The sequence below is a fragment of the Triticum urartu genome, chromosome 5A, assembly GCF_056163025.1.
Source record: "Triticum urartu cultivar PI428250 chromosome 5A, HENAU_Tu73, whole genome shotgun sequence".
Classification (NCBI taxonomy): Eukaryota; Viridiplantae; Streptophyta; class Magnoliopsida; order Poales; family Poaceae; genus Triticum; species Triticum urartu.
In genome coordinates this window covers 256,420,542-256,438,344 of record NC_141877.1, presented here as the reverse complement: position 1 = coordinate 256,438,344, position 17,803 = coordinate 256,420,542, and positions in this window count along the sequence as shown.

Genomic DNA, 17,803 nt, shown 5'->3' with positions numbered 1-17,803 from the left:
AGATTACAAATATGACATATGATTGATCTCATGCATAGCATATGACAAGTCAAGCAGATTGGCAAACATGATGTGACCAAGAGAATTAGCACAAGAAATCCTATGTAACATGGCATCACAACTAATAGACTCCACATGGCGATCATCATACTCATCATAAATGGGTAAATCATCACATGGGGAAGTCGCACTAGCATGAAGCATGGTAATAGGTTGATCAACAGCATGCAAGCAATAAATGTCAAGAATGTCCACTAGTGGGACTAGAGCATCACCTTCACCTATGTTACCTTTGTCATTCCACTCATGTGGTGTAGGTGAGGTGGGAAAGACCAAATGGTGGTCAATATCATCATCTTGATGGAACCATGTGGGGGTGCATCATATTCCACCATGGCCATCGTGTTGTCCAAAGGTAGGATGCAGTCGTCGCGAATCGGCGTGTCATCATATATGGGACCTAGCACCAAATGAGAAGACACAATAGAGTTAGAGGTCAAGTCGTTAGTGTTGAAAGTGGCCTCACATGACCTATCAACTATCTTGATGTAGGGTGGAACCCTATACGGCCGATCTTTCATGAAAGGAGCGGATCCCGCGAAGAACACGAAGAACACGGGGAAGAACGGAGAGAAAACACAAGGGGAAACACTCAAGAACAAGTCCAATCACACATCCACTAGACAATCAAACACACAAGATCCACAAGGTACATGAACAACAAAGGGAAAGATGCAAGGTAAGGTTCATCTCCATGAGGAGGTATTGATGGTAGAGTTCATCCCAAATCCAAAGGAGACGGGGGCTTGAATCCTAGAAGGATCTTCCCAGAAGGGGGTCTTGAATCAAAGGTGGATCTTCTCTGAAGAGGGGCCGCGGTCTCTCTCGTGGAGTAGATCCGTAATGGATGAGCAAAGCTCTATCTCTAAATGAGCTACTACTTTGCTAACCCTAACTAGGAGGAGGTGGAGGACTATATATAGTCTAGGTCCACGAAGGGGTAAGTGGGAGAGGGATACGTGGGCCTCGAGCCCGATCCTGTGCGCACAGGTACCGGACGTCCGATGTGTAGCGGTCGTCCGGTAGTCGCCAGACTTCCACTCATTCTGGCTCGGTCGCTGAAGTACCGGATTTCCAGAGGTGCCGGTCGTCCGGTCGACGGTCGTCCGGTGGTGTCGGACGTCCACTTGATGTAGCTTGGCTGGGGCTTCAGGCGCCGGTCGTCCGGTGGAGGCCGGACGTGCGCTCGCTGGCCGGTTGTCCGATGTGGGCCAGACGTCCACTCACTGTAGCTTCTTTGGTAACTCTTCTTCCGTCTTCGTTTCCACGCTTCCCTCGCGGATGGTGTAGTTGTTCATTGGCGCTTGCACTCCTCCTCGTCATCCGTAGTGTTCCAACAATACCTATGCATGCACACGTGATAGAGGCGAAGGTGTCCCGATGTTTCGATGAGATGGTGGCTATTGTTTTCTGTGGGAGTCGACCTTGACGATCCGACTACAAACGTGCGAGACGTCGCGCCTTAGCAATCGCTAAACCAACTTCCGAGGGGTTATTGACCTCGCCGGAGCACGATCAACCTGACCACGAGGGTCTGTTTCCTGCGAGCAAATGAAGAACTAGCAAGAAACTGAGATTGCAATCTGGATATTGCGAATATAAGATGAAAGCTTTATTGATCAAGGTGGGGTTCTGTGACGCCTTGGTCTGGTCGTTGAACACAAACAAAGTACGCGAAGTTGCAGCTATGGCGAACTTTTAATCTAAAGAAAACCCAAAGTCTAAACGATGCCCTAAGGGCTGTATATATGGAGGAAGAGTGGGGGGATTTTGTGGCCCTTGGAGGAGGGGTCCGAAACCAACCCTAACTCTTGTTTCCCCACACATACGGACTCTAAAAATAACCTATACTTAAGTATTTCGAAAATACATGGGTCTGGCCCAATAATAAGGTGACACAGCACCTAGAATAGCCTCTAGACGAATTTTATAAAGTGGCATCTTGTATATTTTGTCCAAGGCTTCATGCACTCCTTATGGTGGCTTCAAAGCCCTGAAATCATCACTTGTAACTCCATTCTTGATCCCCTTGCGCATACCATCATCTCCATGCTTGGTCTTGCTCTAGTGTTCATCCCTCTTATCCATGCAAAGCCCTTCATTTGTAAGCACAACAAATGTATCCAATTTAGGCAGCATCATATTCTCATGAACATTAGAATCATTACTAAGAAACGAAAGTACGTGATAATTTAATTGGCGTGCGCGGGCTCTAGTAATTGGTCCAGTATGTATAGTAGTAGGGGTTGTGGGTGTAACAATGGTATTGATGTCCTCATCAACACGAGAGGGGTGTCAAGTAGTATACCATCCTCGAAGGGGTCAAATGAGCACGTGTAAAGGAGATGATTCACCTTTGTGTATGTGAAGTAGATGTCGCACGTGTCACTCGCCGAATGGACTCTTGACATGGTGATGTCTGTAGGATGCTCCGCAGCATCTCCCCTCCCTTGGGAAAGATCCGACCTCGGATCGAAAACCAAATCACCATGGGAAAGAGATGGCTTTGCCGTGTAGAAGCGGACGTTCACCAAGTAGTCATCATCTTCAAGCTGTAAGTGGGCACTCTCCAATGTCGCACCGTCTAGTGATTCCTTCAAAATGAGCAAGGACAACAAACACTTGGAAAAATAAATGTGGTTAGCGTTAGTGCAAAACCAAGAATTCAAGAGGTGATTCACCAAACAAGTGTCGTCATCATGCAAAGCATATGTTGTGGCAAAGGATTGTGACATGGGATGTAAGCACATAAATTGAGCACAAACAAAGATATCATGGGGACTAGCATGTCAATGTGAGGTAGTGATGCAAATATGTGTAACAAGAGAAGAAGCATCTACCTCAAGTTCATAGCAAGCATTCAGAAATTGCTCAATGAAAGGTCTATGGTAGGCATACGAATCATTCACACCAAATAAAATGAAGTGTCTAAACACATGGGTCAAGTGCAAGACAATCCAAGCATAATGTGCATTGGGTGTAGTGAATATCGTGTGGCACTCCACACAATAGAAAGAGCAATTGTTCATCTTGTGTGAGGCAATCAAGGCAAGCATGTAGCAATCAATGGGACATGGCATATGTGAAGAAACGACATTATTGCAACCAAACATGTGAGAGGAGCAAGTAATCCAAGAATTGGATGCAACACACAAGGCATATATATCATGATGCATGGAATGGTGAAAATGAAAAGTCGAAGCAAGATCTCTAACAAGTGTGCAATCAAGTGGTCCAATTCTCATGGTGCAAGCAACACAAGTAGTATGATCCACAATATTCATGCTCATGGTTTTGGGATTCTCAAAAGAGAAGGATATCACCTTGAAAGCATGTCCTTGTGCGTCCTTCACAATGCCAAAGTACAAGCAAGTGCGATGTAGAATCGTCGTGGTAGGGGGTGGTTCGCTCTCAAGAGCTCGAATGTCAACTCACGTGACGTGGAAGTTGACACAAAGTCCAAGTATCCTACACATGCACAAAACAAAACAAAGAATTTGTGTGCATGGTAGATAAACACATCGTGCATCATGATGGTTCTCTTCTTTTGCACATAACCGTTAGAAGCACAAGTGCATGAATAATATGATGCAACAATGGCTATATTCATGGCACTAGGTATATGGTGCAAAGAGGCAAGACAAGCACACTTCACAAGAAAAATGTCAAAATCTTGAAATATATGCGACAATGCTTTGGGGAAACTCATTATCAAGAGTAAAGGCATAATGGCACTCAATACATGGCAAATCATTAGCATGAGAGAGGCAACATATGGAGATATATGACGGCAATCAATAACAATCATGTGCAAAGCATGTAGATGGTTGTCATCAATCGCATGAAGCGAGCAAGTTTGAGTCATCGGTGATGCAACAAGGCAAGCAAACATAGTAACCAAGTCGTGCAAGCTAGTAGTGCGAAGATGCAACATACTAGAGTAAATAATGGCAGTCATGTCATGATAGCAAATAATAGGCATAGACAATGCACATGACATATCGCAAACAAGAACACAAAGCAAGATCATAGTATCATCATAGGAATGGGACACAAAGCAAACATGGAAATAACTAGCAATATCTCCACCAAGCTTGCAAATACAGATACAAGTATGGGAATCAATCATCATGTGTAATGCAAAGCATGTGTCACAAATGCATGGCAAAGGTATAGGAATGAGCATATCATGCAAAGTGAACATGGCAAGATGGGCAAAGGATATATAATGGACAGCAACCCATAGCCAAGTGAGGGCCATGTAGAAGAAATGCACGGAGTATTTGTGCGAAGAGAGCGGTGGGAAAGACAATCCATGGGATCCCAAGTCATCATTGCTCTCTAGAGCTCGTTTTATCAACTCGTGGGATTGCGAGGTTGACAAGTATTCATGGTTACCTACACAAAAGAGACACAAAGCAAAGAAATTGTGCGCTTGGTAAATGTACACATCATCCATCATGATGTGTATTTGCACTTGTGAGTTAGTACAAGATAAGCATCACTCAAAGAAATTTGATGCATGTTATAAGAACATGTCATCCATCATTAAAGAATAGTTATTGTGTGTAACACGATGGGGATGCAAATTGAGCATACAAGTATAAGGATCATGCAATGGATGGAAGTGATCACAATCTCCTAAAATGTATGAGGAAACTATGGGGGTCTCCTCATGTGCAATATTTGAAACATCATATGGAGAAAATGGACAACATCCAAAATAATGCATATATGAAGCTAGGTGGTTATGGCATGGCATATGAGATAAATGATGCAAAGGTATCATGTCAATATCATCACAAGAGAAACAAATTCCAATAACCATAGGCTTGACGTCTATGCCATATGTGCAAATTGGGTTTATTTTAATAGCATATGCATAGTCACTATGAAGAGATTGCAAATATGACATATGATTGATATCATGCATAGCATATGACAAGTCAAGCGGATTGGCAAACATGATGTGACCGAGAGAAATAGCACAAGAAATCCTATGTAACATGGCATCACAACTAATAGACTCCACATGGAAATCATCATACTCATCATAAATGGGTAAATCATCACATGGGGAAGTCGCACTAGCATGAAGCATGGTAATAGGTTGATCAACACCATGCAAGCAATAAATGTCAAGAATGTCCACTAGTGGGACTAGAGCATCACCTTCACCTATGTTACCTTTGTCATTCCACTCATGTGGTGTAGGTGAGGTGGGAAAGACCAAATGGTGGTCATCTTCATGTTGATGGAACCATGTGGGGGTGCATCATATTCCACCATGGCCATCGTCTTGTCCAAAGGAAGGACGAAGTCATCGTGAATCGGCGCGTCATCATAGATGGGACCTAGCATCAAATGAGAAGACACAATAGAGGTAGAGGTCAAGTCGTTAGTGTTGAAAGTGGCCTCACATGACCCATGAACTATCTCACTCTCTCTATGTGGTGGTTCACTCACTCCCTCAAGGTAGGTGCGCTCAAACTCACATATGGTGGAGTCACTCATCTCACTTAAGAGGTGGGGGTTGTGGCTCTTCTCACATGGGAATTGGGGCAACACATCACATATGGGGCTAGTGGTGAAGTCACTCTCACTCTCAATATGGTGGCTAAAGTCACTAAAGTCATCATATGTTGTCGTGGTCGAAGGGAAAATCCCATGCTCAACCATCTCGTTGTCGTCGCCATGGATGAAGGATGAAGATGGCGCATCATCACTATCGCCTCCTAAGATGGAAGCATCATCCTTTCTCGTCACCATGTCGCTCGCCTCCAAAGCTTGGTCCTTTATGGTCTCCGTAGTCGTAGTCGTCACCGCACCATCTTGAAAAAGAGTCGAAGTAGACTCAGCATAGTCAATGCCACAAAGAGGGATGGCGGTGAAGTCGAACTTGGGAGCATCGTCTTGGAGCTCATCGGGCTTGGACATTGTGGTGGTACTATCCTCATGCTCGTTCTAATGGAGCTTGGTAGTCACGAAGTGAGCTTGGGGTGGAGAAGCTTTGGCCTTAATGAGCTCTTGTGCCGCCTTGAGAGCACCAATGTAGTTGTCATCAAGGGACTTGTAGTTCTCGAGGAAGATCGTCTTGGAGATGTCGTTGTTTAATCCCACCATGAAGTGGAACTTCATCAAAATGGGTCATCCACGCCGCCTCGTCGCAAGGCAATCTTCATCTCCTTGAAGTACTCGTCGATGGACTTGGATCCTTGGATGGTGTTCTCCAATTTGTGTAGAAGTTGTTCCATGTAGGTTGGAGGCACAAACTCTCGCCGCAAAGCTCTCTTCGTCTTGGGCCAACTCATGTCGTAGGTCTCTGAAGGTGCGTGAAGCCACCATGTGGACGCGTAGTCGTCGAATTTCCTTGTGGCGCACTTCACTTGATCTTTGGGAGGAAGTTGATGTAGCGTGAGGTAGTCGTCGATCAAACGCTCCCACTCGAGATACTCCTCGGGTTCTTGAGTCCCATAGAAAGGAATCGCGTGGTAGATCTCGATGTCGTAGTAGCTCGTTGAAGTCACGGACTTGAGCTTGGGGAGCTTCTCTTGAGGTGCTTGTGGGCAAAGATGCCGTATATCCGTAGGAGAAGATGTCTTGAAGTCGCTTGGCAAAGATGCCAAGGTAGATGTTTAAGTCGTTGAGCGGTTGTTGGTGTTGAGCTCTTGACCTTCACGCTCATAGTGGTGATGGTGTCGATGCCGATATGACCTTGCCATAGATGGTAGCTTGGAAGCATGTGTACTTGAGCGTCTTCTTGAAGATGAGGAAGATCGCTTGTAGTACTTGATGAGGGCTTTGATCTCCTCCATTTGAGCTTGCATCTTGGCGTTGGTAGAGTTATTCGTGGCATCGAACTCGTTGTTGTTGTAGATCGAAGGTAAAATGCCTTGCCTATCCATCACAAGACTTGAGTAGAGGTGAGTAGGAAATGAGATAAACAATACCAAGTTACTTTTCCCAAAGTTGAGGATGTATCCCGTTTCACTCAACGTGAGATGAAAGAATAGTGGAATTGGTACCGGACTTGTTCACTCACACCTACAGACTAAAGCTTATGGAGTAGCTTGGTGAGGATAGTGGCACAAAAATTTAATGCAAAATGTTAGCAAGAGTCAATAATGTTGAAAGAGATTCACAAATTCGCAAGTGAAATAAGTCGACCAATAGCAGTAATGGCACACGGAAAAGCACACATGGATAGATAAATGGGGTCGTGCAACCAAGGAATGATCACAAAATGTGGAATCCACGGAAAACGCTCGTGTTGCACAACTCAAGAGAGACACTAGCACGATTGCTTTATAGGCGGATACGACACTTGTGCACAACCTATAAGATGAAAAATTTATGAACTTTCTATCCCAAGTATGCTATGTATGTATGGCTCCCGGTGTTATGATCCAAGATGATCTTATATGCAATCACTACAAAAAAAATACACTTCCGTGATGATACGTGTTTGTCACAGTAGGTCGCATTTTCTATCATGCATGTACATCCATGATGATTTTATGACAGAATCAAGATAGTCATACATGTGTTGTCGTAGAAGTGTTCCATGACATTACCAAAATTATCATCACAGAAGTGTCCACTTCCATGATGATAAATCGCGCGTCACAGAAGTGCTTTCGTCAAGGGTGACCGACACGTGGCATCCACCGTAACGGAACGCCGTTAAGCTATCGGGTCAGGTTTTGGATCTGATAACCCATTAATAGCCCCGACCAATGGGGATTTTCCAGCTGTAAAATTATCATTGGCTGGAGGAGACACGTGTCAGGTCCGCGTTGGCACATGTGTCACTCATCCAATGCGCGAGACGCGCCTATGATATGTTGACACGTGGACCGGCCCATCAAGTTTAAATGGGCCGGTCCAACTGGAGGCCCACAAGATTTTGCGGACCATAATGGGCCGGCCCAGCTAAAGGCCCACGAGATTTTGCGGACCATAATGGGCTGGCCCAGCTTAAGCCCCACAAGATTTTGCGGGCCATAATGGGTCGGCCCAGGTAAAGGCCCACAAGATTTTTGTGTGCCATAATGGGCCAGCCCAGGTAAAGGCTCACAAGATTCTTGCGGATCATAATGGGCCGGCCCAGCTAAAGGCCCACGAGATTTCACCGACATTAATGGGTCAGCCCAGCTGTAGGCCCACAAGATTTTGAGGACCCTAGTAGGCCGGTGTAACGCCCTCGATGCGGCTATATCTCCTACATGTCGAAGCACGACTTAGAGGCATAACTGCATTCAAAGCAATGTCGCAAGTAAGGTAATCTTCACAACAACCCATGTAAAAGATAAAAGGGGAAAAGGTACATAGTTGGCTTACAATCGCCACTTCACACAATACATGAATAAAGCATTACATCATCCAGATACAATCAAGGTCCGACTACGGAACCAAAATAAAAGAATACTACCCAAATGCTACACAGATCCCCGATTGACCCGACTGGGCTCCACTACTGATCAACTGGAAACGGAACAACACAAAGGACAAGATCTTCATCGAGCTCCTCCTTGAGCTCGGTTGCGTCACCTGCACGGTAATAGCGGCACCTGCAAACTGGTTTGGAAGTATCTGTAAGTCACGGGGACTCAGCAATCTCGCACCCTCGCGATCAAGACTATTTAAGCTTATAGGTAGGGTAAAAGGTATGAGGTGGAGCTGCAACAAGCGACTAGCATATTTGGTGGCTAACATACGCAAATGAGAGCGAGAAGAGAAGGAAAAGCACGGTCGAACAACTATGATCAAGAAGTGACCATCACGGTAACACACACGGTTGCTGTATTTTAATTAAGGTCAACTTTAGGTTTTCTACAACCGAACATTAACAAATTCCCATCTGCCCATAACCGCGAGCACGGCTTTCGAATGTTCAAATCCCTGCAGGGGTGTCCCAACTTAGCCCATCACAAGCTCTCACGGTCAAGAAGGATATTCCTTCTCCCAAGACAATCCGATCAGACTTGGCATCCCGGTTACAAGACATCCTTGACAATGGTAAAACAAGTCCAACAAGACCACCCGCTGTGCCGACAAATCCCGATAGGAGCTGCACATATCTTGTTCTCAGGGCACGCCGGATAAGCTAAGCGTACGGGAGCCAACGTAACCCAAGTTGCCAAGGGACGGCCCCGGACGGTGCTTTGGGTTAGACCAACACTCAGAGAAGCACTGCCCCAGGGGGGTTAAAATAAAGATGACCCTTTGGCTGGCTGACCCAAGGGAAAGAAAAGGCTAGGTGGCGAATGGTAAAACCAAGGTTGGGCCTTGCTGGAGGAGTTTTATTCAAGGCAAACTGTCAAGGGGTTCCCATTATAACCCAACCGCGTAAGGAACGCAAAATCCGGGAACATAACACCGATATGACGGAAACTAGGGTGGCAAGAGTGGAACAAAACACCAGGCATAAGGCCGAGCCTTCCACCCTTTACCAAGTATATAGATGCATTAATTAAATAAGAGATATTGTGATATCCCAACAAAAATGTCCATGTTCCAACATGGAACAAACTCCAATCTTCACCTACAACTATCAACACTATAAGAAGGGCTGAGCAAAGCAGTAAAATAGCCAAACAACGATTTGCTAGGATAAGGTGGCTTAGAGGCTTGGCTTAACAATATGGGAGGCATGATAAGAAAGTGGTAGGTATCACAGCATAGGCATAGCAAAAGAGCGAGCAACTAGCAAGCAAAGATAGAAGTGATTTCGAGGGTATGGTCATCTTGCCTGAAATCCCGCAAGGAAGAAGAACGAGTCCATGAAGAAGACAAACGGACGTAGTCGAACGGGTCCTCACAAACACGACGTTATCGGAACCAACCCGAAGAAGCAAAACCGGAAAGAAACACACAACATAGTAAACAAACAACACATGAACATGGTATGATATGCGGGATGCGGTATGCGGTGCATATGCATGATTTGGAAAGGAATGATTGAACCTGGCCTCAACATGGTAATCCAAGAGTGCCACTGGAAAGGTGAGATGATTTCGGTTGAAATCGATATAAAGATCAGCGGAATCGGATGCACGGTTTGGAAATGGCAAGTAAAACAAATATGGCACCGGTCTGCGATAATCAGCAAGTAGCCATCTAAATGCATCAAGATAAATATGCTACAGCACTCCAACATGACAACAAAATACATGGAATCGATCCACTCAAGAAGCTTAACAAAATATTAATACTGAGCTACGGCTAATTCACTCATTACTAGGTCCAAACAAGCATGGCAAAAGAGCAAAAGATAACAGGTTTCAGACTTGGTGAAATTAACACAAGTCTGGAATTTATCATCAGGAAGCAATGTTTAGAGCATTAAAACTACATGCTACAGGAACATATCATGGCAAAGCAAGGAATGGCATGAAGCTACTCAAAGCACTTAACAAAAGTCCCTTAGTGACCTTGAGCCAAAAGGGATCAGAAAATACAATTGCAAGCATGTGAACATAGCAAAAACATAAACAGATTCAGACTTAGTGAAAAACTGGAGCATGCAAAACAGATTAACAAGTAGGCATGTTTACGAGCTCGATGCACTCACTACAAAGCATGGCATGACAAACTAATCATACACCCATCAAGAGGACATGGCATAGAGCTAGACATGGCAAGAACAATAACATAGCATGCATGGGTCAACAACAACAAGCTCGGCAAAATCGCTAATCAAGTTAACAATCTACCCGGAACATTTTATAGCAAAAGTAGAGCTCGATTGACTCAAGCTAGGGTGCTCCATAATTGCAAACAAAGACATGGATGGATAGAGCACCACAATATTAACAAAACATCCTTACTGATCATCCTCAAAAGAGGCACAGATCACTAGGAAACAACATGAACATATGGCATAACAACGAAAGCAGGACAAGGACTTAGTGAAATTCTAAGTCCCTGAAATCAGCATCAACGAGTAGGCTACTTTGCATGCTTGTGCTAGTCACCACAAAGATCACAAAAATACATGGCATAAAACCCTGTGAAGATGGCATGGCATTCTACAAAACACATGTAGAGCTCAGGATCGTAGCATGCACACATTAATCATGGCAAAAATGACAAAAGTGCATTTGCTGAAACAGATCTGACATATTCATCACATAGCCCTCTTCCAACAGCATTTCGGGCATCAAGATGAGCTCAAATGAAAATGATGCAGTGAGATGAAATGATGTACTCGTCGAGACGAACACTTTGATATGCTACATGCACGAATCAGAGCTACGGTTGCGGAGTTATGATGCGATGAAGATAGCAAAATAATTAGGATTTTGGGAAGACAGTGAACCCGAGGTGGATCTGGATCTAGATCCGGTTACTGTAGCAGGCGCAGATTTCGAGGATCTCCGGCGAGAGGTCGCGGCTCTGGCGAGCAGGAGCTTGCTCTGGCGAGGGGGAGGCGAGGAGGAGGCCGGGGAGTCCGCCGGATCCGAAGTCGGGGCGGGGCGGCGCTGCCCCGGGCGGCACGAGGCGGCGCGGACGGCGGTCGAGGCGGCAGCGGTGTCGGCGGGTGAGAGGAGCTGCTCCGGCCGGTGAGAAGAAGCGCGGCGGTCGTCGGCGCTGCAAGGGCGGCCGGACGGCGTTGACGGCGCCGGGCGCGAAGAGGAGAAGCGGGCGCGGGCGCGGGCTCCCCCGCGGGTGGCGGCGGCGGTAGTTGGGCCTCGCGGGCCCGATCCGGGCCACGCGCGCTGGCGGCGGGGCTAAGGAGAGAGAGGGCGGCGACAATGAGGTGTCGCGTTGTGATTCGCTGGGAAGGGCGGCGCGGACATGTCCAGCGTGGGAGATTTTTGTCCGGTGGCGCGAGGTAGAGGAAGGCTAGGGTTAGACCGCGAATTTCGGAGGGGATCACATATTTATAGGTAGAGTGAGCTAGGAGAGTCCAAATGAGGTGCGGTTTTCGGCCACGCGATCGTGATCGAACGCTCTAGATGATGGAACAGTTTAGGTGGGTTTTGGGCCACTTTGGAGGGGTGTTGGGCTGCAACACACACGAGGCCTTTTCAGTCCCTCGGTTAACCGTTGGAGTATCAAACGAAGTCCAAATGGCACGAAACTTGACAGGCGGTCTACCGATAGTAAACCAAGGCTGCAAGACAAGTCTCGGTCCAATCCGAAAATGTTTAACACCCACACACGAAAAGAGGTAGAAAGGGACACCGGGTGACATAGGCGCGTCGGATTGCAAAACGGACAACGGGAAAAATGCTCAGATGCATGAGACGAACATCTATGCAAATGCAATGCACATGATGACATGATATGAGATCCATGACACGCAAGCAATGGCAAGGCAACAACAGCGAATAACTGGAAGACACCTGGCACATCGGTCTCGGGGTGTTACAACACTCCACCACTACGAGAGGATCTCGTCCCGAGATCTAGAATGGCACCGGAGGGAAAACGGAAGAGAAAGAGAAGAGGTAAAACTAAGTTGCTTCTTTAACAAACGAGTGAAACCACGAGCCTTGAGAGGTTGAACAAATTGTAATAAAGAAGGCAACGAAGAAGAACAAGGTTGAAAGCACTCTATTAAGAAAAGGGAAAAGAATGAACCGATTCGGGTAGCACTTCGGTTGAAAAGATATGAAAGACCTGATAAAATGAAAGAGCTTGAGCAAGGGACACAACACTCCTATTAAAAGGATAAGCATGAAAAGAACAAGGTCTTAGATAAAACGACATGACGGGTGAAAAGAACAACATCGTAATGCCTCTGGAACAAAAAAAATAGAAGATAGATAATTGAAATAGGAGAATTGAGAAGAAAATGCCAACTTATGCCACAAAAGAGCTTGAGAAGGCATCCTTAGGAGACGGGTCGAACGGAGTTGTTGGAACACCAACAATGAAAAGAATAACCTTGATATGGTCTTATGGAATACATCTCAAATTATGAGGTGACAACCTGCCACTCACAGGACAAGAATTTGGATTGATATGAAAAAGGAGACGAGAAAGTATTTCACCGGGAGGATAAAGAAGAACTTGGGTCCTTTATAAGCACCATAACTAGCAAAATCCTTAGGAAGGCATTAGGTGAAATATAACCCAAGATAATTCCAAAGAAGATATTGATGGATTTAGAATACTCATTCTTAACAACATGTGAATCATGAAACATGAACTAAAATTATCAAGAATGACATAATACCACCTCCAATGATACGGTAGAAAGAATTGCACTCCAGATAGCAAAATAAAGAATGCTTGAACTCCTCTGAAAATAATCTTGATGAACACTTCTAGAAGGAATTAAATCTTTGATGAACCATTATGTAGAACCTCCATGAAGAACTCCGTTAAACAAAAGAATGATCAAATGGAAGAAAAGGGAAGTTGAAAACACAAGGTGAATCCTTGCAATGATTTAAATGAATCTCCATGGTGACATGATTGAAAAAGGTTGGAACTCCGGGAAAAGATAAGATGAACAACTGACAACGAGAATTAGTTATTGTGAACAAACTCCGGAGGAACGAATCCATCATTTGGATGAAGCAAGAATAAGAATTATGTTATGCATATCCTTCATCAATTTAAGTTGATGACAAGCAACGGATTGCAAACAACTTATTCCCGTTGGAAGGATTTAGAGAGATATGGCGCAAACTTGAGAAAGTCTTCAACGATCCACCGGTAGAATTTGAAAGAACGAAAGAATTGATATGATAACCAAGGAAGAGAGATCTTGAAAGAACCACCGTAAGAATTGAAAAAGAACGAACGAAACATGAAGAAACACCGGGAAGGATTAGCAAATGAACTAAAGATGCTTGAGAGAAAATAGATCCAAGTGAAGCGAATAGATCACGGACCGATTAGAGAATATACTTGAATGATGCACCGGTTAGATTTGGAGAATGAGAACAGAAAGCTAAGAATGAATAAATCTTAGATGGTGGGCTCCGGATAATCAACTAAAAAAACTCCTGAATTGCTCCGGATAGGTGAAAAGAATTCTGACAATCGAAAACAATTATGAGAGGATGGCCTTGAACTAGAACCACGAATCTTGAAGAGAATGGAGCAAGATTGAGAGAAAATTCTTCTTCGGTCTTCAAAATCTGAGAATTACGACGAGAAACACCACCATGAATTGTTGAGACACTCCGGAATGAAGAATGGAAAGGTTGAGCCAACAATGAAAAGAATTTGACAGATCTTGGAGAAATACATATGACTGATGATGAATCATTCTTACATCAAACTTTGAAAAGAATTTGGGAGTAACTCCAGAAATAATAGAAGAGTCAAGTAAGATCCTGGAAAAGACCTATGGGTTAGGGCCCACTCAAAGAAACACCGTTGAACGATTTAAAAGGAAGATTGCGCCGGTTGAATTAAAAGGCTTAAATGAGATAACATCCTCGAAAGAGTTTGAATGAAAGCAGAGTGGAAAACACGAATCTTCGATATATCCTGAGCACTCCGGAACAATTGAATAGCGAGAAATGAAAGAATATGAGGAGCACCCGTAAGAGAAGGTATTTGAAACGAGGAAAGGATATGATCAACCAAGCTTGAATTGGTTCCACCAGAGAAGAAAAAGAATTAAGAATGATGAACGTGTAGAGCATCTTCAATTGAACCACCAGGTAAGAACATTGATTGAAAAGAATGAAGAGACTTCGCATCCATAAGATGATATTTGATTAAGAAATCAGAGTCCTTAAAGAAACAAGGGTTGGAGGGAGGGACAACAAAGACAACTTGGGATGGATGAAACAACACCGTTGAGAAGACTTGAGTTGATCTTGCAGATGTTGAAATGACCGGGTCCACTTGAAGAGAAAACACGCCAGTTGTAAAAGAATTGACATGAAAATCTCGATTATCATGAAGGATTGGTATTCACATCGGAGTATGAGAACACCGTTTGGGGAAGGTATGGGATCAACATTTGACTTCGAGGCAACTCGAGTACCACAACTCAAAACAAAACAAAGGATTGGCTTGCAGAATAAGCCGGAACAAACATATGATAGAGATTTCATCCGAAGTTTTCGTGGTGGGGCCTACACGGGCTCGATCATACAACACCATCATGTACAAGGCAGTGCATATGACATACGAAGCGTCCCCGAGTCGGCATAGCCAAGGACTCTTTAAGACACAACGAGACCACTGTAAAACCAACCATGGATAGGCGGACCACTAGACGTCGAACCCCAATTTCATATCATACATCTGTCGGAAAGTTATCCTAAGAGCTACTTAAATTCCCACTTATAAACTCCCGAAACTTTCCGGTTATGCAATCAGGTGTTGGGGATACAGGGGAAGCATAATATCTCACCCAAAACTAGCAAACCCTACATCCAGCTGTATCCATCCTTCAACACATAACCAAGAAACCTTCGGAAATCGTTTACCTCAACCTTCGAAAAGCATCCGTTATACAAGTTATGGCAATACTCCCGAACTCCTGCCCCAGTACTGGGTGGCGTCGAGGTTATCTCACCAACAACTGCATAAACGAGATTTTCGGTGTCAGCGAAACTAAACTCAGGTATTCCAGAACTGCAACGATAAAATTGTGACGACAACACCTCGGAGCTCAACTCCCCGGGACACTGCCACAACCCCTAAATGTCAGGAGGCACCAAGAACAATGTTCTCTTCACAAAACCATCGGAACAATTCCAAGATACCCGCATGGTCCTAAAATTTTTTTAGTGAAATTTGAGAAGAGAAAAGTCAAAACTCTACGTCAGGATGCTTCACTAGAGCGACAAAGGGACTGAGGAGTAAAAAGAATTCCTAACTCTCCGGTATATATAATCCTAAATGACTCAAAACTTTTTTTTCTAGACTCAACAACGCCAGGGATTCGATCAAGCAGGGGGCTCCTAAGGTCGGGGAAGGCTCTCATACCAACATGTAACACCCTCGATGCGGCTATATCACCTACGTGTCGAAGCACGACTTAGAGGCATAACCGCATTGAAAGCAATGTCGCAAGTAAGGTAATCTTCACAACAACCCATGTAAAAGATAAAAGGGGAAAAGGTACATAGTTGGCTTACAATCGCCACTACACACAATACATGAATAAAGCATTACATCATCCAGATACAATCAAGGTCTGACTAAGGAACCAAGATAAAAGAAGACTACCCCAAATGCTACATAGATCCCCGATCGACCCGACTAGGCTCCACGACCGATCAAATGGAAACGGAACAACACAAAGGACAAGATCTTCATCAAACTCCTCCTTGAGCTTGGTTGCGTCACCTGCACGGTAACATCGGCACCTGCAAACTGGTTTGGAAGTATCTGTGAGTCATGGGGACTCAGCAATCTCGCACCCTCGCGATCAAGACGATTTAAGCTTATAGGTAGGGTAAAAGGTATGAGGTGGAGCTGCAACAAGCGACTAGCATATTTGGTGGCTAACATACGCAAATGAGAGCGAGAAGAGAAGGCAAAGCACGGTCGAACAACTATGATCAAGAAGTGATCCTAGAACAACCTAAGTCAAACATAACTCCAACACCGTGTTCACTTCCCGGACCCCGCCGAGAAGAGACCATCACTTAACACACACGGTTGATGTATTTTAATTAAGGTCAACTTTAGGTTTTCTACAACCGGACATTAACAAATTCCCATCTACCCATAACCGCGGGCACGGCTTTCAAAAGTTCAAATCCGTGTAGGGGTGTCCCAACTTAGCCCATCACAAGCTCTCACGGTCAACGAAGGATATTCCTTCTCCCAAGATAATCCGATCAGACTCGGCATCCCGATTACAAGACATCCTTGACAATGGTAAAACAAGTCCAGCAAGACAACCCGCTGTGCCGACAAATCCCAATAGGAGCTGCACATATCTCGTTCTCAGGGCACACCGGATAAGCTAAGCGTACAGGAGCCAACGTAACCCAAGTTGCCAAGGGACGGCCCCGCACGGTGCTCTGGGTTGGACCAACAATTAGAGAAGCACTGGCCCGGGGGGTTAAAATAAAGATGACCCTTGGGCTGGCCGACCCAAGGGAAAGAAAAGGCTAGGTGGCGAATGGTAAAACCAAGGTTGCGCCTTGCTGGAGGAGTTTTATTCAAGGCGAACTATGAAGGGGTTCCCATTATAACCCAACCGCGTAAGGAACGCAAAATCCGGGAACATAACACTGATATGATGGAAACTAGGGTGGCAAGAGTGGAACAAAACACCAGGCATAAGGCCGAGCCTTCCACCCTTTACCAAGTATATAGATTTAATTAAATAAGAGATATTGTGATATCCCAACAAAAATGTCCATGTTCCAACATGGAACAAACTCCAATCTTCACCTACAACTATCAACGCTATAAGAAGGGCTGAGCAAAGCGGTAACATAGCCAAAAAACGGTTTGCTAGGATAAGGTGGGTTAGAGGCTTGGCTTAACAATATGGGAGGCATGATAAGCAAGTGGTAGGTATCGCAGCATAGGCATAGCAAAAGAGCGAGCAACTAGCAAGCAAAGATAGAAGTGATTTCGAGGGTATGGTCATCTTGCCTCTATTATAAGGAAATAAATAATAACTTTATTATTGCCTGTAGGGTATATTTCCTTCAGTCTCCCACTTGCACTAGAGTCAATAATCTAGTTCACATCTCCATGTGATTCAACACTAATAGTTCACATCACCATGTGATTAACACCCATAGTTCACATTGTCATGTGACCTATACCCAAAGGGTTTACTAGAGTCAGTAATCTA